At 36.9% G+C, this 24,408-nt stretch overlaps 1 long non-coding RNA gene across 1 annotated transcript in view; it reads right to left on the bottom strand.

Annotated features, from left to right (window-relative positions):
* Nucleotides 1-376: 376 nt before the first annotated feature.
* LOC147654719 (uncharacterized) overlaps nt 377-24,408 on the bottom strand; it is a 35,854-nt gene continuing 11,822 nt past the window's right edge. Inside the window, exons 3-4 of the long non-coding RNA XR_015282523.1 lie at nt 6,655-6,744; nt 377-4,727 (exon numbers count right to left, since the gene is read on the bottom strand). This is a non-coding gene — a long non-coding RNA (uncharacterized LOC147654719). The remainder of the gene's footprint in view (nt 4,728-6,654; nt 6,745-24,408) is intronic.

Genomic DNA, 24,408 nt, shown 5'->3' with positions numbered 1-24,408 from the left:
CAGAGAAGCAAAGCAGAAATATTTCCCTTCTCCCATAAGAGTACTTAAAGTGCTATTTGGAAGGTGTTGGAGTCAATGTGCTCAGCCAGCAGCACACCCAAAGCATCCATCCCACAGGCAGGTGTGTCCTCAGAGAGTGACCTAGGAGGCTCATCACACAGGGACAAACACTGTCCCACAGACACTGGGTAAGGAGCACCTCAAGGCTCATTAGGGCAGGGGAGGTAGATCTGAAATATATGTCTGAGACTTGTGCAAAATGTCCCAGTGGACTCTATTTGGCACCTTGGCCAAGGTTTGACACTGTTTCCAGTGACCATCACTTCCCCCATGCATATTCTCACTGATAGGTCCAAGCCATATAAAGAACCCTGAGTTCCCTTCTTTCAAAAGAAGTTTAATACCACAGTTGAACAAATGAAATATTACATCACCTATATAGAGACACATATTTGATAATAACATAGAAATCCAGATTTAATAGACATATAAACTTCAATTAAATGTTTATTCCTTTTCATTAGATTGATAAATAATTCAAGAGAATTCATAGTTTTACTTACTTAATGAACTAAGTATACTTTCATTGTGACACGTAGCTTAATTCATCATACCAGGAAAATGGAACAAAGCATTCCAATTTTCCTTCAAAGAATGACATTTTTAAATAGAAGAACATATTTCATTGCTGCATTTAATTTGAATTTCTCCTCTAGTTATTTCAGGTCCAACAGAAGTCCTTCCCTCTCTGTTTACCCAGCTTTGCTGCCTGCCATGATGGTGATGTCTCTACTAAACCAGTGTAAGGCTTGATGCCCGACTTTCTGCAGCCATTAATACCCATTAACTCCATCGATAGCATGCCCTGGCTCAGATGGTTTGCCAAGTCGAGGCTGCCTCCTCATTCATCTCCTGGTTCCACCATAAAGACTATGAGAAACTACTCTATTTTCACTTATGGAAAGTCATTTAAGGTCAGAACTTATCACTAGAACTTCTTTATGTTTGGAAAACCCAGCAAAGAGGATGAAAGGCATAGAAAGATTAATATATTCATTTAAAAATTATAAAATTTGTAGCTGCTCATTGAGCAAGTGCACTTCTAAAGTATGCAAATATTTCATACAAATTTGAAAACCTCTCCAGACCCATACAACCATTTGGGTACTGCACCAGGATGCCAGGAAATGCTACCTAAACTGCAATACCCAGTTTCATTCAACTTTTTTCTGACCCAGGGAAAATGGTTGTCATTAATTCATCAGACAGCTGACAAACAAAGTCTGGCACGATTTAGTTAATTTAAACATGAATAATCCATTAACAAAGTCTACCTGTTTCTGTGATACTGTTCTCATTCTGTTCCCTAGATGTCTTCCAGCTGATTTCAGTAAAGAATGGATTCTGGCTGCAAACTGGAACTGCACACATTTTGATTATTAAACAGCAAAGCACATGGTATATCTATAATATTCTTATGTGATAAAACTTCTATATAGAGCATAAGACCAGTAGTGAACTAACATCCTGCAACTGGGTCCTGTAATTCAATAAATTTGAATGTGATTTTTTAAATTGAATAATATAAGTGATGATATGTCTTGTTTTCAAAAACATTGACCCTCTACAGTGCCAATTGACTTTAGCAGTATTTTCAGGGCACAATAGTGCTCAGATTAAACTGAGTTAACATCCAGTGATATATTGTTTCCTCTCTTGTTAGCAGTATGGGTTTAAATAAGACACATTATGGGAATAATAGGTGTCTGTTCAATTTTTCAGTGACCAACTTGCAACTTTTTAAAAATTATTGAGTAGGTCAAAATTTCATGCTAAACTGGTTATGACAGTTATCTCCCAAAACTGAAGTCTCAATGAGACTCACTGTTCTACATCCATGAAATCATCACACTTGTCTTTCCCCAGTGGCCCACTGTGCCAAATTTACTATGTTTAATTGAGATAAAATCTTTTCAGGTTCCAGACTCCTCCTTACTCATTCATTTACTCATTCAGGTTCCAGACTCATTCATTGTATTTGGGTTGCTCATTTTTATCCCAGAGAATTGTGCACTCACTTTCTATTCTTAATTCATTCTCTCTCTTGTCTTTTTTTTTATATCTTGAATCTTACTAAATAAAGGGTATTAAAACAAGAGAATTAAGACAAAATTAACATCATCTTCATGGATGGTGAAAAGATAAATGTGATTTTGTATGTGACTTCCTGGATATGCACAATTTCTGTAGGATTCAGATGGGAGAGATAAAGAAAAATGGTATTTATTTGCACTGAGATGGGAAAGATTCTGGGATACGTTTGTATAATTTCTGTGGTTAGATTTAGCCCATAGGCAGTGGGAAGTTAGATTCAAAAAGTTGTCATAGTTGATGAAAGAGTAGCACAGTGTGTTTAAGTGTGTTTTTTAAGGAGAAAGAAAACATTACTATTGATGACAGTAGCGTATCTGTGGTGTCCCAGTTTGAGTGATGTGCATGTCTCCTGCTTTAGCTATCAGAAATGAATTTAAGTAAGGCTAGGCTTCTGCCCTAATGTTTAGAGGCACTCCAAACAGCAATTCATACCATCCAAATATTCAGGGGAACAAGTATCAATTGGCTGTGCTAATTGTTTCTGTATTATTGAGGGAACTTGGACAATTAGGTTTGTCTAGGATCCAGGTTCATCCCACCTAACATCAACTATGTTACATTTGTGCATCTGTTCTACTATAATCATCTACCTCCATTTATAGCCACAGCAGAAAGATAAAATGCATTCAGCAGATTATTCATCTCATCTTAAATTAAGCGCCTGAAACAGATGGGACAAATCCACCTCTGGATTTTCCTGTTTCTCTCAGTTGTGAACAGAGGAAACACAGAAGACCCCTCTCAGCTCAGAGACCTAACTTTTAAATGGCAGAAGTTACATAAATGTAACCCTGCTCTCAGGAACAAGCAGTACATTTATATAACAAGGTAATGACCCTAGACAATGAAACAGAAGAACTTGAACATCAGGTACAGAATATGAAAGGGGACAGGATAGGAATGACAGAAACTGGGAAATAACAGCCACTGTTGCAGCACAGCACCAAAGGGTATACAGGGCTTGCATGAAAGAGAAACACAGGTCTTGAAACAGCAATATATGTTGGTGACTCAATAAGACTAGAATTACAAGGGATAGCATGGGCGAAACAGGAATTGCTTTGTTCAAAATCCCTTAACAATTTTAAAGAAATTATGCAAGGTGTACTACTAGACAGCCCCATGGGTGTGAGCATCCAGTTACCTGCACAGAAAACTTCAGTGCTACTACAGAATTGTCTAATGAAGTCTTTGAAAGCCATGACATTCAGGGAAACATTATCTTTCCAGATATGAGACAGAAAACAAATGTTCATCCTGATAGAGGTCCAGTTAGTGTGACCAAATCCCAGACAGCAGTATTCAAACAACTTACTCTGGCACTTCAACTCTCTTTCTATTGCAGCGTCTCCATTCAAGAGTGAAATGTGCAATTAAGCACACTTTGACACAGAGTTTCCAAAAACCTGCTGCCTTTCCAAGTCAATGAAAGTTGTGAAGTCAGACAGTTTGTTGTCAAAGTCAAAAACACAGTTTGGTCTTGCCCAGATTTTGCACCTTCACTGCTTCTAGGTCCAAGTCTAGCTGATTTGTCATTAACAAATTAGGGTCTACCACATACTTTCCCTTTTATTCCTTTATTCCTTTTTTATTCCCAGAAATAAAAAAATTTAAATTCTGGGGTTTGCAACAAGGACGAAAATGAGATAAATCATAATTTGGGAGGGCAATCAAGATTCTGGATACAGGTGTTTTGTTCCTAATTTCTACATTCAAACCTGGCCTGGGCCACCAGTGACTGGAGCCCACTATTGCCTGGCACCTCTTTGGCAGTCCCTAAGGAAAGAAAAGGTGATCTCAAGCAGGCTCCTCAAGGATGATTGTCCCTAACAGAGAAACCATAAGTGCAGCAAAAGTTACCTGAGGTCATTTTGGATAGTTCCTGCTGGGACACAGGAGGCTGAATGGGTGCTGAAATTGAAATCTACCTGTCTATGTTAGGATACTCCTTCCATACCTCCTCTGTGCACTTGGACAAGGTAGATCAAACTGCTAGTTCTCATTAGGAACATCATCATCATCATCACCATCAAATTTTAGACATGCAGTGGTGGGTTAATAAAAAGATTCATTGCTGATACTGTTTCCTAAGTAGGCTGAAGTTGGCTTCTAACTGTGACCTGTAAAAGGCAATAAACAAAATAAAAATACAAACAAACAAACAAACAAACAAAAAAACAACACAAACAACAACAGAAGTAATCTTTATTGTATATGCATATTAAATACTGTTGTAGGCAGTCAGACCACTGCCTAGAGGTGCCAGTATTAAATTTGGTTGCTGGTTTTTGTCATTGTGTGTCTGGGAGACTCTTCTATTTTTAGCTTGCCTAGTGTGACAGATCTTCTATTACAGCTACTCCAAAAATTTCTTTGGTATAATTCCTGGATTTGTAGCTTTGAAAGGAAAGAAATCTGCCATTTCTTTAATGGGAAATCTTCAGTAGGAGAAAAAGAAACAAAGTCGGATTTTTCAGTGAATCCAGTGGGATTGTTTATCTGTATCTCCAGCTGAATTAGGCATTCCAAGAGCACCAGAAGATTCATCCTTATATAAAGGTGTAGAACAGAACCTAATAAACATAATAAACATTATGTTAAACATAAATATGTTTAATATAATATAATATAATATAATATAATATAATATAATATAATGCAATGCAATGCAATGCAATGCAATGCAATGCAATGCAATGCAATGCAATGCAATGCAATATAATATAATATAATATAATATAATATAATAAACATTATGTTAAACATAATAAAAATTATGGTGCAGTCAAAATATCATTTCTTCACAGGAACACTAAATATAAGGTCAATGAAATAAAATAGATCTATCTGAAACTGTCTGAATCTAGAACTGATGTGCTCATAGAAGAGTTGTTGACTAATTTCTTCCAGCATGGAAAAATGGATTAAGATATAGATTAGAAACTACAGTAGTCAAAAGTAAAAAATACATTTTTTCCATTTTCCAATCTCTTTGAAAAAGTAGATAAATTTTGCATGATCATACAAATTCTCTCTGGTTTACATTTTGGTCCATAACTGTGAAAACTGTTGAGAAATTTGAATCTACACTTAGATTTATAGGAACAGCTCCCAAAATGGGGTATGGCACATATAATCTACCAATTTAGAAATCACCCCTTGAACTTGAAGCCCAAGGTTCTGTCTCTTCTTTAGGAACACCTGTACCACCCTCTATAATATTGACTTATTATGAAAGGATGCAGAGGCTTCAGCATACTGGAAGAAAAGTTTGGCAACTGAAAAAAAACAAATTCTATTAATTTATAGGGAAAATAATTGGAGTCACTAAAAAGGTGAATGAAAACTTCCATATGACCAATCAGCATTTGTGTCTCTGTCTCTTTTTTTCCTCACAGGTTAATCACAAATTTCTTTTATTCATTTATTTAGTGCTTTCTCTTTGAGCATTAATTCACGCATTCCTTAACACCAAACATGACAAATTTAAGCAGGATTAAAGAGAATAATAATGTTCTTTCTTTATTATATCACGTGGCCCTGACTCTTTCCAAACAAAACCAAATAAAAGTTAGCTATTCTAGAGGAGGTGGCCAGGCACTGACTAACTCACACAGTCAAGAGACTTTATTTCTCCTCTTGCTGTTATCGTGTTTCCTCCAAATGTAATTAAAAATGGATATAAGCATGTAATCCAATCTGACTTAGTAGACTACTTTCTCAAACAGAGCAGCTGATAGTTTGAGGAAAGAGCATTCATATTAATTAGTAAAACAAATGCTTTTAGCTTTACGTAAGATGTTTTCATTTCATTAAAAATGGCCTGCCTGCTGAGTAGTCAAGAAATACTGCATTATCCCTCCACTAGAAAAGATTTGGTATTAATTGTTCAAAAGTGCATTGCTTGGAATAAAATCCATCACATTTAAACAGGGAGTACACATCATTTAGCATGCAAAAAGCATAAGATTGTATTAGTTTCTAATATGAGAAAAAATTCTTCTTACTGATATTATGAAAAAAATCTCTCTACTGTAACAGAACATGAAATTGTACAACACAGTAGTAATGTTTTCACTGAAGAGACTATTTAATTAAATCTAATGTGGATAGGTAGAAATTATATATAGAAAAAAATCCAGATTTTTTCCCCAAAGAGTCTGTGCTACTAGCTTGTTTAAATAGATAAGTTTCATCTTAGTATATATGATATTTTCTGAGAAGAATCACGTAGTTTCCAGATAAATACTAGTCCTTTCCTACTCTGTCAATAGCTCAGAAACACTCATAGCTATAGGTCACAGGCCACATGCAGGCTGTCACTAGACAACCTGATGAAAGAAGAGAAAAACCCATTTGGTAAATTCAGATGTTTGTTGTTATTAAAAGCAACAGTGGTTGTCAATATCTGCTGACAAGGAACAGTGATTTTCAGGTATCATGATAAAAGGGGCAAGTAAGGAAATATTTACATGAGAAAAAGTTAATAAATACACACACTTTTTATTGGGAGCTTCTCCCAAACAGAGCAAACAGGTGGTTTGAACATCACTGGTCTCCAGGTGCACCAAAGCTGCACTCCCTCCTCAACTGTGCAAGGAAGAGAGAAATACAATGAACATTAACTTGTGGGTCAAGATAAGGACAGAGAGCATTCATTTGGTTGTTACAGCCACATTAAAAACAGACTCAACTTGGGCAATTAGTTTAATTTTTTACTTTGAGTTGATTGTTAATGTGAAAAATTAAAATTAAATCGTAAAACACCTTCCCCCTGCTCCTTCCTTCTTGATAGATTCAAATGTACTTCTGATTTTCAATACCTCCTGCCCTTCAATGGCTCTTGACCAGTTAGTGAAACAAGGCAATCCTAAATCTGCAACTTTATCAAATCCTCACAAAAAGAAAAAAAAAATATCCTTAAAACGTGAGAATATGTTCCCTGGAATCCTGAGGTGTTCCGAGAAGTTTCTTACCTCATGTTTGTTTGTTTTCTTTCATAAAAGTGACTCCAAATTAATTCCATCTAATCTTCTTATTTAGTAATTATTCTGCCTAGTGGAATATTTCTCTGCTTCCTTTAATCTGTTATTCTTATATTAGTTCTAAGAGATTCTCAGACAATGGACTAAACTCAAATTTTTATCAGTCTTTGAACACAAACATTTTACTTCACATAGCAGGTTAAAAAAGGAGGAATTCTCTCTTCCATAATCCTTGCCCTTAAAATACTCAGTGAAATGAACTTGCAAGTTCATTAACACACACAAATTGTGTGTTAACTTTCTAAACTAACATCAAAGCAAAAGTGGAAGACCTGGAAGCAGTGCTTCTTAGGTTCATAGCTCTATAGAAGCCCGGTTTCTAAAGGTTTTCTGAGTCACACAATTCAGGGTGGCTCCCCAGGTACATCTAAATCAGGCAGCTATAAATACCCATGACTCTACACCCCATACTAGATACTGATGTCAGTACAAGAGCTGAGTGGACCCTCTTTCTTCAGTGCTTTCCAGTTTCTACTAGAAATAAAACTACATACAAACAGTGAGGAGGGTAGATGTGTACTTAAATGGAACCCTGCCTACATATCCTTAAGACTGAGTGCTGGGTTCATTTTTGTTTTACAAAAACTTCCAGAAATATTGGAGACTTAGTTTTACCTGGTCACATTATGAAGTACTGCATACCAAATGTTTTTCCTTTACCCATTTTCTGTTAGGATAGGCATTTAGGATTATTTTCAGATGGAAGAAGCTGAATTAGTGCTTTAAAACAAAAGCCAAACAGTATACCAGTATGGCTGAGGGACTATTAAATATTTTATGAAATCTCCTGTCTTACTGTCCTTCCTGAACAGCCTGTAAGAACAGCACATCCTTAGCCATGATATCCTGGCAACTGTGGCTACAGTCTCCCACATTACCTCATTAACAATCAGTAGTCCTTTACAAAGCTGTTATTTACAAGGAATATTTCCAGTGGGACTTGGAGGAAACCAGAAGAACTGACAGTCCTCTGTGCCTTCATGTTATTTGATGGAGCTGGCTGAGAAAACTCAACAATGCCATAGTGTCCAGTGTAAATAGTTCCCCAGCTGCTGTAGAGATTCAGGAATTAAAACTTTAGATCAAACTGGCTTGGAAGAAATCACAACAAAATAATTAAGATTTTTCCATCTAAAAAATCTGAAGCATCAGATATTTTTCAGGAAATTGTGACCAGTTCTATTTCTCAATCAGCCTTCTATTTCAGCACCACTGTCTCAAAGACCAAGCAAGAAGCGCCACTGACTGATACCAACACATTTTGCTCCAACTGGAGGGACCTGTATTGCCACAAGTAAAACACCCACAAAATTTAGGTACTTACATTTTAAAAGTACACATGCAGGCCTTTGTATGATACCCCCAACACCACCAGCTGAAGAAATATTGCTTAAGACATCTCTTTCTTAATTAATTTTTTTCTTTCCTTGAGTGAATCTGCAGTTACCATGTTTGTTTTGGGGAAATGTACCATGTCAGAGTAGGGCAGAGAAGTACAGCAGCAGCAGGTATTAGCATGCCATTGCAACAGCAGAATCTATCTGCAATGAAACTTCTGCTAGAGCGTTTCACAAAGGGAAGAGCAGCCCATGTGAACAAGACATCACACAAGAACACCAGCTGCATCCTAAGGCACAGTTCTCCAAAGTTTGGAAGGAGGGGGAGTTAGGTTTGCTTTCAGTCAGGTCTCAGGAAACGAAGCACAATGGTCAGACTTGAGTCCTGTTACAACCTGATATGTTCTGCAGTTTCCTTACGCCTCGTTTAGATTTCTCCCCACAAAACAGGAAAGTATAGCTCTGGAACTTGTCCCAGGCAGTTAGACCACTACATGGTCTGGAAAGAGCACCACTTTTGCTTACAGCATGACTTTCAGTAATACAGACAGGAACAGGATAAATCTGAGTCTGTTATTATGTCTCTATTTAAAGAGAAAGCTAAGGTAACCAGGATTATAGGCAGAGAAAAGAGAAATGGAAGGAGCAAGGTAATTCCATTATAAAAATCACAGTAAAGCAGTATCTCATGAAAGGTGGGTGTATCTCGGATGTTATCTCCAACTTAACAGTGATTTCCTGCAAAACTCTCTCTTGCTGAAAAAGGAGGAAATATCTGTGGAAATTTGAAATACTTACTTCATTACCAACTAAGTCGATACTAAATTAAAAGTGATCTCAAGTGGTGAAAATAAAGTGAATCAGACTTTGTGCAAATCAAAATTCAGTAACAGAAGTTAAAAATGTGTTGAAAAATAGATAATGACAGCCCCCACAAAAATATGGGCAAAAATTAAAATCTTTTCTAACAATTTCTGAACAGACAATTTCCAGTTTTAGGGTCCACTAAAACCTAGCTTATTGAAAGACAGAAATCAAGCTTTATGCTAATTTCCTTTGGGAAATTCATTGCCCCAGGGAGGTTTGTAGGCACAGGAAAAGTGAAAGCCCATGCAGACAGCCCCAGCTGCCCTTTGCCATTGTTTACTGGTTGGCAGACAGGCAGAGGCTCAGCTTTACCCCTGCCCTGCTGAGGAGCTACAGCTGCTCTGATAACCCCAGGTGGGCACAGGTATTCCTGTATTCCCCCTTACTAATTGCCAGTGTCCAAGTCCTGCAGAGAATTGGAGTAGGTGGAAAAAGAGGACTTTGGGGGACCTAAAATATGCTCCTGGCTTCTGCCCTCACACCCTTCTAGCAGAGGCATGGGCGGGCCAATAGATTTGGGCTTGAGCTGCTCCTCTCATTTCCCTTTCTAAATGTCTTCCTTTCTCTAAGAGACTTTCTAAAACCCAAATGTCACCATTTCTCATTAGAGTAAATAGCAAAGTCTAAATTAATGCCTCATTGAGAAAGGCAGTGTTATTTTTTAATTAGGGAAACATTCTGGCCCCATCACTACATCACTAGAAGTTTTACCATCTAGGTTTATTTTTCTAAAAGTGTTCAGTGGAATATCAGTTTGTCCATTTCTTTTTAATTCTCAACAAGAAACAAAGCTTGTCTGGAAAGGCAGGATCCTCTGGCCAAAAAAAACCAAATAGCTGGTTTGCTTAAGGTTATTTTTGCTTATCTCACTCGTGCCTGTGAGCTTCACCATTTGCAAATCCCAATAGCATTACAACTTTTTGTTTTAGGCAGTTCTGTGATTCTTAAATTTTTAAAAACAGCAATTTTCAGTGGAGGGAGAAGCATTCTTCAAAGATTTTTCCCCACAAGACTACTTTGGGGTTTGGAAACAGCCTCCTCAACAGCCAGCATATCTTCCTCTGTACCCTAACCTTCACAAAAGAAGAATAAAGGACAGTTTGAGGAAATAAAGGAAAGATTTATGGATATGATTGGCTTCATTTGCACATTATGACACTGGAAATTAATGAATGTGGAGGAAAGAGGTTTTTTACTCCATTTCAGCTTCCTAAAACATATTATCCTATTTGTTTCTATTCTGATAGAGTTCTTTTCAAGCCACTTGGAATTCACAAGAAGAAAACCTGATACCCTTAAAGAAGGGTTTTATGAGTTTTGTATCAATTCAGATGAGTGTTGTGGACTGGGCTTTGGAAAAAGACAAGTTGTTTCCTACCTGGAGAAGTTCAGCTCTCCCAGTGCAGGGGGTCTGGGATAGGTCTCTTGATTTACAATATGCAGGACAAAAAAAGGAAATGTAATGTCAGAAGTGAGCAAAATAAAAGCATGGTAAGGAGGATCATAGTAATGCCAGAATTCTTCCCCTGCTGCCCCAGTTTCTTAACTTGTAAACTAAATTTAGTCCTGGCATGAGTGAAGGTAACACCCACTGCAGTCAGTGGGACGTCTGCCATTTATACCAGGACTCCACTGACAGTTTATGTTTCTTGTCATTTGCATTTGTCACCTGCAGTAGATCAAAAGAGAAGGAAAGGAAATGAAAGGAAAAGTGTAATGGGAAGAAGGTAAAATGACAAGCATAATACAAAGCTATAAAATTTGAGTAGACAAAAACATACAAATTTTTAGAGAACAGAAGAACTTGGGAAAACACTGGAATGGGCTAGTTATATTAATCATTTAAAAATGCATGTTCCCAAAGCAGCTTCTGGCAGGAGTCCATGAACTCTGCTTACCTGTGTGACTTTTTAATTACTACTACTAAATCATCTTTCCATTTACTAAGCCCCACTCAGTTTATACTGGAGTCCTATAGTGCTCAAGAATTTCCTGAGTAGCGTGATCAGATCTTATTTCCTCATTTCACAAGCCTACACTCAGTTTGGCTGTAGTTCTTCATCACAGAGTGGTCAAATTAAAAGAGAGGAAAGCAAGATGAAAAAAATAATTAGAATTTTAATTTCAAATTTATCCCTTACCAGAAGAACATAGGAGTTTTGTTATTTTCATTTAGTTTCCACTACCAACAAATATTTAATTTGTTTATTATTTTGAGGAAAAATGATGTGTATGAAATTTGGGGGTTGGATGTGATTTTCTATTTTTGCCAGAAAATTGGATTAGGGAATTCCTTAACCTTCAGCACTTTTTGCCACAGGAATTCTCATCTGCTTACAGTTTTGAAGTGCAATATAAAATCCCATTTAAAGAGTACACCATCTATATTAAAACTTGAGGAAATCTAAGACTTCTAAAATTTTATTGCTATAGTGCATATTCATAGCCAGGCCACAGCTTCACTTCTTAGGAAGGACTTCTGATAAGCTATTATCATCTCAGCAAAAACATCTCAAACAGAATACCAGTTTGCACTGGAAAATATTTCCTTCTTTGCTTTCAAATGGCAAAAAGCTGTACCACAGACTTATACTTGACTCTGAATTCCTAAAAGCAAAGAGCAGAATTTGTCCCTCCAACACCCAATACTGGTTTGCAGTTGTTGATTGCATAATGGTGAATTGCAAGGAGAAAAAAATCAAAGTATGGTGAAAGCAAGGATGGATTTCTTGACACTATGAACTCATAGAGACCGCAGGGGCCATCCAAATATCCTTAATCCACTCCCATACTTCCAGCCAGGGTCTGCTATGAGGCCAGGGCTGTCTGTGACCACTTACAGTTCCCTTGCACAGTTCATCTGTAATACTTCTCCAGTTAGCATATTCCTACCATACAAGGAAGAAAATAACCAAACAAACCAACACAAAAATACCCCCACCAAAGCCAAAACCAAACAAAAAACAAGTTTACAAGGGCTAAGTTTGCTGGATTTTGTTAGTATGCCAAGACCTGCATGTAATTTTCATAAGGGAAAAACAAATACAAACGGAAGGAAATTTAGGTTTGCTTTTTATACCTGAAAATAAGCCCAAGGACGCTTCTTTCCTTTGTTTAATAGGCACATGCTATTTACGACTGCCATGGCATATTGACACTGTGGCAAATTTAGATCATTGTTGGCTTTATATGAACTGGAGATTTGGATGCTCCACCTCTGCTGGTTTAGTTTGCTTCACTTCAAAACTACCTTGAAAATGTGGCATGAACATTTCAAAAGAAGCAAAGCAAATTTGATAATGGGTGATCCCAAAGGCAAAAAACAAGACCTCTTTGCTCTTTCTTGCTCACTTATGGATTTATCTTCTAAGTTCTGTTGTTCCTACCAACTAGAAGATACTGTGTTGCTTTGAGATTCAGTAAAGTAGGTACAAGTGCATAACATGTAGTTCATCCTGTGAAGTATTATTTTTGGACTGCTCCCAGAGTGGAGGGAGAAGAGTTAGTACAGTAGCAAAGTTATTTTTTCTTTCTGGATAAAAATAACAATATCTTTCCACTGCCACCGGGCTTATATAAAGAAATATTTTGCGAAAGAAAGCTTAGCCAAAATAACATGCAAGAGAAAGCTTTACAATGATGGCATCTAATTAACTCCTAAACTAAACAGAGCACAACAATCTCCCACAGTCAATTATATTTCAGTAGAAATATATTTTCATCCAGAAATGCACTCAGGACAACTTAATTCACTGAGAGGGTAAGAGGCATTTGGTTTTGTGACTTTGGGCTACTGATAAACTTAAGGTCCCAAGCATGTGTTACTTCATTTTTTTAGAACCACCATGCTCAGCCAAGCTCCATGCTCTCCACCCAGGGTGGATCTCTCTGGGTGCAATTGAAAGCATGCTATATAATACAGGATAATGCTATATTATTACAGTGCTTACTATATACAGCCAGACAAATCAAATTACAAATGTATTTATCCATACCACATTTTCTAGTAAACCGTGCAACCAATTCCTTATATGTCTGGAGTCTGAAGGAAAACAGTGTGAGAACTTGGTACACAGCAGACAGACACTTTGTATTGCACATTGAGCCAAATTTTTAAGAAGCTCAGATCTTTTTAAAACTGATTTTTTTTTTTTTCCACCTTTCCAAACCATTTCAGGTATGTCTGGTTGCCAGATGGGTAGTAGAGATGAAACAAAGGCATATGTCTGGGGGAGGTTTTCTCATACTTTTGTCAAAAAAAACCCAAATAATAAAACATCCATATTTAAGAGTGTGTGCAATTGCTCCTTCCAGGCTTTCTCTAGAGTTTCTCAGAGACGACCAGGGCTGAAAAGAGAAAAATGAGTCTTGATCTTTATTGCACAAGATATTAGACATATACAAGAAAGAAATTTGACTGGAGCCCACCTGGGAAGAAAAATGACAGAGTAGGGTGAGCCAGCACAGCACTCTGGCTGTTTCATGTTCCCAAAATGTATGAAGTCTTAGGGAACATATATTTCAATCACATTTTCCATTCCTGGACAAATATCTTTCCCAATAATGAACAGCAGCTAGACCTCTGGACTTAAGGCTTACATTCATAACAACTTTTAATTTCCACAGCCAGAATCTCACAGTCCCAGTCTGGAGCTTTTCACACCAGCCTCAGCAATTTCCATATGGAGCTTGATTCCATCTTAGCAGGTACTTATTTGCAGGGCTCTAACACGTAAGTGTCCTATATTCCCAGTGAAACACTGCAAAGACCAGAAACATTCCTCCACTGGATCTTCTTTTTAGATAGATTTATCACAATAAGTGGTGTTTGTCTCATTATTATTGGGGTCTAACATTGCCTACTCTGGCCATTTTAAGAGTGGATGCAGAGTGGGCCCTTTTTTTTTTAAAAAAATTTTTTATTTAATATATCTTGAAATCAGTCTGTGTGAAGAACTATCTTCTCTAGTTTTGTTTTATCTTTTCCCTGGCTTTATATGTTATAAGAAAACCTCAAATGGGTTAAAAGCTGGCCTTTCTGATAGAAACCTTAGATAAAAGACACGTTATCTTTTTTGTGTCTTAGTACCTTGGGCTTCAAAGTGTTCTGTCAAGTTAATGAAGCAGTTTCCCTTTTTGAAAATTAAGTAGATAGTCTATCTTCAAGCACTGCTTTTACAAATGTTTCTCCATTTGAGGTCCTTAAAACGCTTCCTAGACTTTTTGTATGTATTAGCTAGCCTCTATCATATTTCATATACTCCTACACTTTTTAAAGGTTATCCAGTTCTTGTAGCCAGTCCTCAGGAATGTTGCCTAGACTGAGTGAACTTGTGAAAAATCTGTGAAAACATCTGTTCTTTCTGTTTCCACTTCCCTAAGACCTCAGCAATATTTCCTTTAACAGAACACCACATCAAATTTACAGACTTAAAAATAAGGGATTTTTTGGTATTGTCCCCACAGTTTTGAATCCCTCATCCCAGGAAAAAACAAAACAAAACAACAACAAAAACAAAACAAAACAAACAAACAAACCAACCAAAAAAATCACCAACATCATTCCAAACAGAATTATGCCAACATCATTCTTCCCTGAAAAATCAGGTGCCAGATGATTCCTGCCAGTATTTTCTTCTTATCTCATGCCAATCTCGCTTTCTCTATTGTCAGCCTTCAAAATGATAGTGCTTCTTTGCCAGCTGTGCATTTTATCTAAATTTTTTTGAGTTACTTATAAGTATCCTAAAGATATCCAAGTCCACTTTTTTCATACCTTTTATATTTTGTTTTAGGGTTCTTAATAATCTCCTCATTCACATACACAAAGATCTTACCACTTTTAATTCACCTCATCATTTGTGTTTGATACATAAAAATAACAGAATGTTGTTTTAATTTTCTATTTGCATTTTCATTTTCTATTAAATTCAGCTTTATCAGAAGATAGCATTTACTGGTGCCTGTGAAAGCAAAAAGGTCCTGATTATTCCATCAAGTTCACAAATGTTTTCACTGTTAAGGACCAGAAGAAACAACACAATTATCATCTAATCTCACCTCCCATATAATAAAGAACTAACTCACCTATTTCTAAAAAAGCCCTGTTTTTTCCCCCTTCCACTATATCATATCTTATAAGAAAAGAGGGAGATATTTCTCCATCTAGAAAGACACAGATAACTTGATTTAAAAGCAGAGAATACACCATATTTCAAGGCACTTTCTTTTCAGAGTTTGTTCACCTTGACTTCCAAATTTACCTTCAATCTGTAGTCTGTGGATCATGTTAAGCTGCTTTCTGTGGAAATCAATATTCTGTTATTATCAGAAAATACTTCCCTGTGTAGCTGTTTGTAAATTATGATCATATTATTCCATAAGGCATTTTAGAAGAAATAGGGAGCTTCTTAGAAGCTTTAATATATAAGTGTATCCACTGTTCCCTGTCTGTCTCCATATCTCTTGTAAAGGCTGGACACCAGAACAGCGTAGGACATTTATGCCAAAGCTCCATTTTGGCTCTGTTCCTGTTTCACTGTGGAGCTCTGGTCCCTCAGAGCTTGGAACTCAACACAGGTTTGTTCATTCCTGTGCAATGAACTGCAGAGAACCCCAAACTGCTGTCCTCAGGAAAGCTAGAATAATGGAAGGGGCTTGGTTTTGTTCAGACTGAGTAGCAGTCAGCAGTACAGCTGCAGACTGATAAATTTTGCTTCTTCTAGTCAGGACAGTTCTCCAAAACTAACTGAGCAGACTCTCACACACTAAGTCATCACACTGTGCTGCTGTTTGAGAACAAAGCCTCTGAAACAAGATTTCAAAGAAAAATTCATCTGGGCTATGAAGGCTGGGCATCTGGGCTTTTCCTTATTTTGCAACAAATTTGAACTCTGAGAAAATAAATACCATTAAACTCTGCAGAGCTGAAAGTAACAGTATGAGATACAGCAGAAATTATCATTGTAGTAAATATCTGTAGGGAAATCATCCCAGAGCCAGCATCCTGCTCCCCAAAAGCCACCATGAAGACATCACGAGGAAAATAAGGTCCTGAGAAGCACTTTTATACAGCTGCATTTGTGTCTTTAGCCCATCACATAAGTCTTTAATGGGTTAATACGACATCACCACAGTCAAACTGGCACCAGAAGCCCAAGGAATACACATTCACTGCACATCCACAGAAGCAATTGCTCATTTGGCTCATTTGGCCTCATTTTACCTCCTGCCCTCCCTCTACCCCTTGTGTACACTTTCCCTTCACTCCTGAATTGGAGTACCACCTTCACCACGCAATCTCAACACATGGCAGCAGCAATCTGCAAAGGCATTGCACTGAAACACAGCTTTCATGGTGAACACAAGCGATTTTCTCCCCTCTCTTCAGCTGTTATGCAAACTGACAGGATTTCTTTCTTCCCATAATATCCCACAGAGATTCCCAGAACAGTAAGGATGCCACTGGGATGCCATCTCCTGTAATGTTTCGGATTTAGTTAAATTTAAATTTAAGTAAATTTAAAATTTACTGCTAGCAGGTGTGTTCTGATCTGCCTTCTGGGAATATAGTCTGCCACGGAATGAGGTTAGTCCAGTGTCTTGTATCAAACCCATATAGCCTTGGGGTACAGTCAAGAACACTGGAGAATATAGTGTTTTCCAAATATCACTGTGTGCTGTAGTACTTGCTAAATCAGTCTCCAGACATACCCCTGAGGAGTAAGACATTTTTTAGCACCTGCCAAGACTAACACCCGCTGGTCAGCCCCATGGCTGGAGCAGATTGTTTGGCAGAAGATGCTGGACGAGCTGCCCTGCAGACATTTACCCAAGAAAAGAGCAGGGATGGTATGAAAAGGGCAGCTCCACTGTGTGCTGCAGAGCAGGGACCTCTTTGCTGCTGCTATTAGAGTAGCTCCACTGCTTCCCTCCGTCTGCCATTCTCCAGTGCTGCTCTGACCTTCTCTCGGAGCCATCTGCCTTTGCAGGCTTTGGCACTGGTAAAATACATATTGTGCATAGGAGCTCATGAGAAAAATACCTGTGAGGAAACAAATGTGCCCTTTGCAATTCCTTTATGAACAGCTTTCAATTAAGTTTATGTGTTGTTAAGCCTCTGGTAGGAATATAATTGTGGTTAAATGAAAGCTCTTACAGGAGTCTCCAGTCAGGTGCATGTGCTTGGGTGTGACTGAATATCATGCTCTAACTCCTTCACATTTTTCTATCTCCAGGAAATGATATATCTTAAATTTTAAGCCAAACTTTAGCTCATATCTGGAATGGGCTAAAAGAATACAAATTATTTTCAAGCAAGATGATCGCCTAAGTTAATTGAGTCAAGGAAATGAGCTTTTTTTTTAAATCTGTTTTATACACTATTGCTTCAGTCTGACTTGTAATAGCCTCATAAAAAAAATTATCTAAAAAAAAATAATTACAGAGATTAATTATCCATGTTCCGACCCTTTAATTTCTTTTTTATTTGATTCTATAACTACTTTTCTGTAATGGCAAACATCAAGTTATCTATTTTATATGGATGATATCCTTATCCTGACATAGATAAAGACACACAATGAGCCTCCTTTTCTGGGGGCTAAACACTCCCAGCTCCCTCAGCTGCCCTTCACAGGACTCATGCTCCAGAACCTTCATCAGCTCCACTGATCCTCTTTGGGAGCATCACTGGACTTTATCTTGAAATGTTGATCTCATGGTTCTTATTTCAATTTGATTTCTACCAGAGTCACTGTAGTGCATTGGCTCTTCTGATTTTGACCCTATCTGAACATATGCACATTAAACAAAAAATGGTTTTGAATTCCTGTTTGCTTTCACTCAGCCCATCTTGCCTCTGCAGATAACAACAATTTTATCACTGTTAATAATGCAAATCCAATACACACAGGAATAAACAACTGATATGTTATTCTGCTTCATGTATTATTGAAAAAATTGTCAGTCAAATTTGTCATTAGAGATTATTTATCTTAAGCAGTGGAGGAAATAAGAAGCTTATGTTTTTATTCCATTTCTTCAAGTGGACATTGTAGTTCTGGTGGTAGGAAGAGTATTAAATTTTGAATTGGGAATTCAACACAAATTATAAACTCAATCCTTGACTGTTTTTCACAGGTCAAAATGGATCCAAATTTGTCATCATGATGATTTATTTGTGTTACATATGCTCCTTGCATGCAGATCTCTAGTTATATTATGACACCATACTTAATTATTAGAATATAATTGTATATTTATGTATTTGTATTTATTTGTATCTGTACCCACGTGATTTGAGTTGCTTGTCAGAACAAAGCCACCTGAAATTCTTAGCTTTTTCTCTAGATTTTCTTCTCATCTGAGAATCAATGTAGCTATTCCACCATAATACATAAACTTATGTGTGATAATGTATAAAATGTTATAAATTTACAAATTTAATAAAAATTGGAGACTTTTCAGCTCTACAAAAAAGTAAAAACAGGAAAAGTTCAGACAACCTCTTTCCTTCTCACCTTGTTTCCTACTTTCATATCTCAATCTTTGGCCCAAGCCTGGAAAACCTTTAGACTGTATTCATGTTCCACATTTTCAGCAAATAAAAAGCTGTCAAACAGTTGATTTTTTGATTCTATCAAAAAGCATTTTATGAGGCTTCAGGGAAGGTGTATTTCTTGTAATTGCTTCTATAACAGAAACAATGGGGTTTAGGATAGGTTGAGGGGCTGATTTCCTCAGTCCAGAAAATGACTTCACATTTATACCTGTGTTAAGCTAGTGTGAAGTGAGTGGAAAATGTCACGAGTAATCAACAGCTGCTGTGGGAGACTGCTGGGCTAAAAATCAGAAGACATAAAACAACACTGATGGCTGATTCTGTCACTCCATCAACCGCAAATATCAGGCAAATGCATCATCCTGCCTCCAAGAGGTAGCAGGCTTTTTTCCCTGTTAAAATAAATCAGCAGTCACTCCATAACCTGGCTGCACAAAACCCAATCCATCCTCTAAAACAGAATGACTTCCATCTGCTTTTGCCCAAGAACTTTTTGATGCCATGTACTATTTGCAGGTGTCTATTTTTGTGAATAAGGAGAAAAAGATTTTCAGATAAACAAAAACCTTTTCCCTTGCTTATATATTTTTATTTAAATTGTAATGCAGATACCTGAAGTAAATAAGACATCTGTTAATTTAAAGTCTTCAGCCTTACCCTCTCCTTATGTTATGGCCAAGTCCTGCTCATGTTGTTGCAGAGATGCTTTCAGTTAAATCCTCAGAATGAAGATATCGTGTTGTTGTTTGAGGTGGCTGATGTATTATAACTGCTAAATGACTTCCAGTAAGTGCAGTAAAGCACATATTACAGAGTGAATGTGTTTTTGTTTTGTTGTTTCCATTTGGTTTTGGTGGGGGTTTTTTTGGTTATGTTTTTTGTTTTTGTTTTTTGTTTTGGGCTTTTTTTAGCATGTTTTGGTTTTGGTTTGGTTTGGTTTGTGGCTTTTTTTGTTTGTTCTTTTTTGGGTTTTTGTGGGTTTTTTCTTTTGTTTTGGTTTTCGCTTTTTTATTGTTTTGGGTTTTTTTTCACGAAACCCACTGTCACTCACCTAAAATGAAATAATTGTTTCAAAACCTCCCATAAAGTTAAAAAATTGCATATTCAAGAGAACAAGGCTACCCTGTTTTCCTGGCATTCTTCTCCTTTAATGCATATAATGATATGGGATATTACTACTAAGCACAAAGAAAGAAAAAAATTTAATTTAGTTAGTTCTTTAAAGAAATATCATAATTGAGTCAGAGGTACTAATGCAGAAGAATCAGGATATACTTTTTTTCTATATTTCACTGTTTCACACGTGCTGGGAACTATTAAAAAGAGGACATTGGGCCCTTCACTCCTAATTTTTGGAGGTACACTTGTGTTTCTATGTTTATTTTTAATTTTTTAATTTTAATTCTAATTTTTAATCAAGCTTTCAGTTTCATTCTTACTGTGTCCTCTTATTACAGAATCTGGAAAACAAGCACTTCCAGCAGTGCCCCTGTATTTGACCCCACTTAATTTAAAGTTGAATATATCCGAGGATTTGAACCCAGTTGAATAGACATAGGAAGGGAAATGGGTTTTGCTGGTGCTTTTGATCTAGTAATGATCTAAGTTTCTGACTGAACCCCATTTCAGTATAAAATATGGCTTTTTCAGCATGTTCAAACAGCAGTGTGGTGACTGAAGAGCCATGAAGAGAAGCCACGTGTTGGTTAGAGGAAGGCTATTGGTACAGGGCAGGAGGGCAAATGATTATAATTCTTAATTAACATATATTGACGCTGCATTGGAAAAGGAGGAACTTGCCTCCAAACAAAACTGCAAGCAATAGCACACATTAAAATTGCCAGAGAATGTGCTTAGAAAACAAAGGTTAAATGCTACCCATTGACATGAATAGAAAAATCAACATTCCAGCTTAAACCTCTTTTGGGGGGTCAGATGGTTGTTTCTGGCTTCAGTGGGCCCAGGTGAAGAGATGCCCCACAGAAGCCCTAGAGGCTGCTTACCACAGCCCAGGCTGTCCAGGGCTCCCTCCCAAAGTGTCACAGCCCTGGGTTAGCACAGAGAGGTGACAGGCAGCCTGGTCACCACCTCACTTTTATGTAGAAAGAGGTCCCCACTTCTTTTGAGCTTACCAGAGTATGGCCGCACACAGGCTAAGAAAAGGCTGTGTCCTATGGTTTTACTGATCATCAGAGGAGAAATGCATCCCCACAGGATCATCCAGTTAATCTTAAAATAGGGAGAGTTAGTCACCCTAACTTTTTTCACTGGAAAAGCTGTTTTCATTCAGCGTGCTGTTAGACACTGTGCCAAAGTTCTGCCATCTACAGGAGGCCATGACCCGTTTCCAGCTACAACTGGAATAAAATCAGCCTTAATTACAAGATTTTACTTTAAAGCAGTATGCAAACAACCAATAGGTCTTTGTTTCCAGATTTTTTTATACTGCTCATCTTTCTAAACAGCAGCTTATTCAGTTCTTTTTTGTCCCTCCAGTGGCAAAAATGCAACGTGTCCTCTAGAAAATTCTCTTCCAATTTAAAACTTCAGTGCACTTTTATCATATGTTCTGAGAAATTATTAAGTCAATAATGCTTTCTTTGCTACCATCTCTTAATTTCATATAAATTAAATATTAAATATTAAATTAAATTTCATATAAAGTAAAATGCTATAGTCAGAGGCTGATTCATATCATTAGTTATTAATTACCTCACCATGTATTTTGCAAAAACATTTTTTAACACGTCTGCATCAAGTTGTTTAAATATATGTTCACTAGGCATAGTCTAATTTACTACTTTCACATGCAAAATTCTTCCTATTCTTGTGGGAACAAAAGCTTTAGAAGACAGTATCTTTAAAAGTGTGTAACACCAGTTCAGGGGTTGGTTGCCCATATCTTACAGCTGATAATCAATGGGTTGTTTAGCTTGAGGACTCATGAAAATCTGTAGGTGAAGCAATTTTGCTAGACCTATAAAAATTTAAGAGTTATTTTAGTATACCAAATTAATTCTACAATTAAGGTAGTGTGAGATGCTGGAGTAATAAGGTGAACATACATCAGTGTTCAAAGCAAAAGAAGTTGGGTTACGTCTTTTGAAAATATTAAACATCCTTGCATTAAATAAATATTTGTTATATTTATTACATCTTGGCTTTAGGAACTTTTCATGTCTACTTAGATTTTTTCTTCTCCTATTTTTCCATTATTATCAGGTGAACTGAACCGTATGGAGCTGCCTGAATCAAAACAGCTAAAACAAACAAAAGTTGATAAGAGCCCATAAAGGTTATTTCAATGGAAAATTTTCATCAATTTAAAAATACTGAGATCCCTTTCATAGCTGAATAACACTCGGAAGTATAACCAGTTGCTAATCACCCCTTTGAATGGGGGGCTGTTACTGAAGGAAAAGGCAGAGAAAAGGAAAACATTTCTTTTGCTGTGTTTGGCATTTCTTGGGCCAGGCCATGTTTGCATTTAGGGATGGACATTTTTTCTTCATGAAGGCAAGATCACGATAAAAAGAAACTCCAAAACATGAATTCTGAAGTTAAGGATAAGAAAGTCTTTTTTATGGAACTTATTTATTTTGTTGTTGTTAAATACCACTGTGCTGGGTAGAAGACAGTGCAGGAGAATGATCTTGCTGTTATCTGCCAAAGCAGCTTGCTTTCAGATCCAAAATTGAGGAGAACTGAACTAATCTCTACTACAGAAACTGTCTATCATGAAAACCTTTTTTTTTTTTTTTTTTTTTTTTGCAGTAGCATTTGACAAAGTAATATGACATGGTGGTAACTGCTCATGAACAAGAGGCAAGTCCCTTCTGATTACAGAGCTATAAGTCAAAGGAAGAAATCTTACAAGACTCAGGCAAAGATGAAAGCAATACATGACTGAAAACAGCTTGTTCAAAAGCACTGCAATGGAAGCAGATGCTTCTTCACTTGCCTGATTCTAAAAACCTTATTTTCTTACTCACTCTTTAAACTTAGTATTGGTTTTATTTCAGCAAACACTGTCTAGGACCTTCTGTCTTAGGTTTAAAAAGTTAGGGACACTATCCAAAACCTGATGGAGCTCAACTAGATCTGAAAGATGAGTTTAAAAACAGAGGCAATAAAGATGTGGGTGACTGAAACTGAAATCAGCCTACAAGAGAGAGATAAGCAGGGCTCTCTGCCTGCTTCTCTCCTTTGGCCCCACATGGGAGCAGGGTCTGTCACAACTGGCAGGAGGATGGCCTGAGGCACTCATGGCTCAAACCTAGGTCTGGGTGCTATCACACCTCCAGATACTTTGCATCTGGCCTACTTTTTGGCAGCTCTACCAAACCAGTTCTTTCCCTTACTTGTCACATGGCAAGTTTCTTTATGTGAGTTCAGTTCCAGTTCAAACAGGAACAAGTTTCAATGCTCAGACTCTTACATTGTCAAACTCTCAGGGACAGATGAATGAGCCAAAAAATGATCAAAAAACCTGTAGGATATTGAAAACAGCATGAGATCCAGACTGTTTTGTAAGTGATTCCATGTGGTTAAGTATATCACATACATGTTCCTATGCTGAAAGGAAATTTCCACTTTAAGGAAAATTTTGCAGAAAAGCTTTGTTCAGGACGTGGATGTGATAAAACTCCTTTATTTTAACACTCTCATCCAGCTCAGTAGACCTGTTTTTCATTGCAAACTATTTCCTTAACATTGAAAGTTATTTTTCTCTTTTATTTGCAGCACAGAAGAGCAGTTCTGTGGCTTTCCTGAACTATATGAATGGAGTAATTTCTGACTCTGATGAAGTATGAAGGTAATATGCGAAGAAGCAGCATACTGAATAGAAATTCATCCTTGCTATGAATGATTCATGAAGATTCTCTTCTAGAATAAAAATATGAAGCTATTTTAAAGCCTCTACTTAATACTAGAGTAAGTTTAAACATTTTAAAGGCATCTTTCATATTTTCTTTCATTATTAGTAGTCAAGCTATTCATTCTCCCCCTCATGAAAGTTATTACATGTCATTATGGATAAAGCATAATGTTTTTATTTCTCTCCAATGTTCTCAGGGAAAGTATAATCTAAACCTAAAGAAAATGAGTTCTCTTTCCAGCAGAAAATGGATAGCAACGCAAAATCACACTTATGTATGGGTCATCAGTAAAGTAATTTTCAACAATTTTTTTTCATGCCAGATAACATAAAACTCACACCCAGAAAAAAAGCTAATACAAGATCCAAAGACTCTCAGTTCCTGTATTTTTTGACATATTATCCAAAAACATTTTAAGACAATCTCAGATGTCAGTACAAATAAACACTGGCCTGTTACTTTTAGCCTTTTCCACTCCCTGTCTTTGCCATGTTGATTAATTTTAAAAAATCCAACAAAAATATCTGCAGCTAGCATTTGCAGAGTAATGAGGACAATTTAAA

This window comes from Cyanistes caeruleus, chromosome 2 (genome assembly GCF_971803275.1).
Source record: "Cyanistes caeruleus chromosome 2, bCyaCae1.hap1.1, whole genome shotgun sequence".
NCBI lineage: Eukaryota > Metazoa > Chordata > Aves > Passeriformes > Paridae > Cyanistes > Cyanistes caeruleus.
Note: the sequence above shows the minus strand (reverse complement) of the source record. Positions and strands in the feature narration are given on the sequence as shown.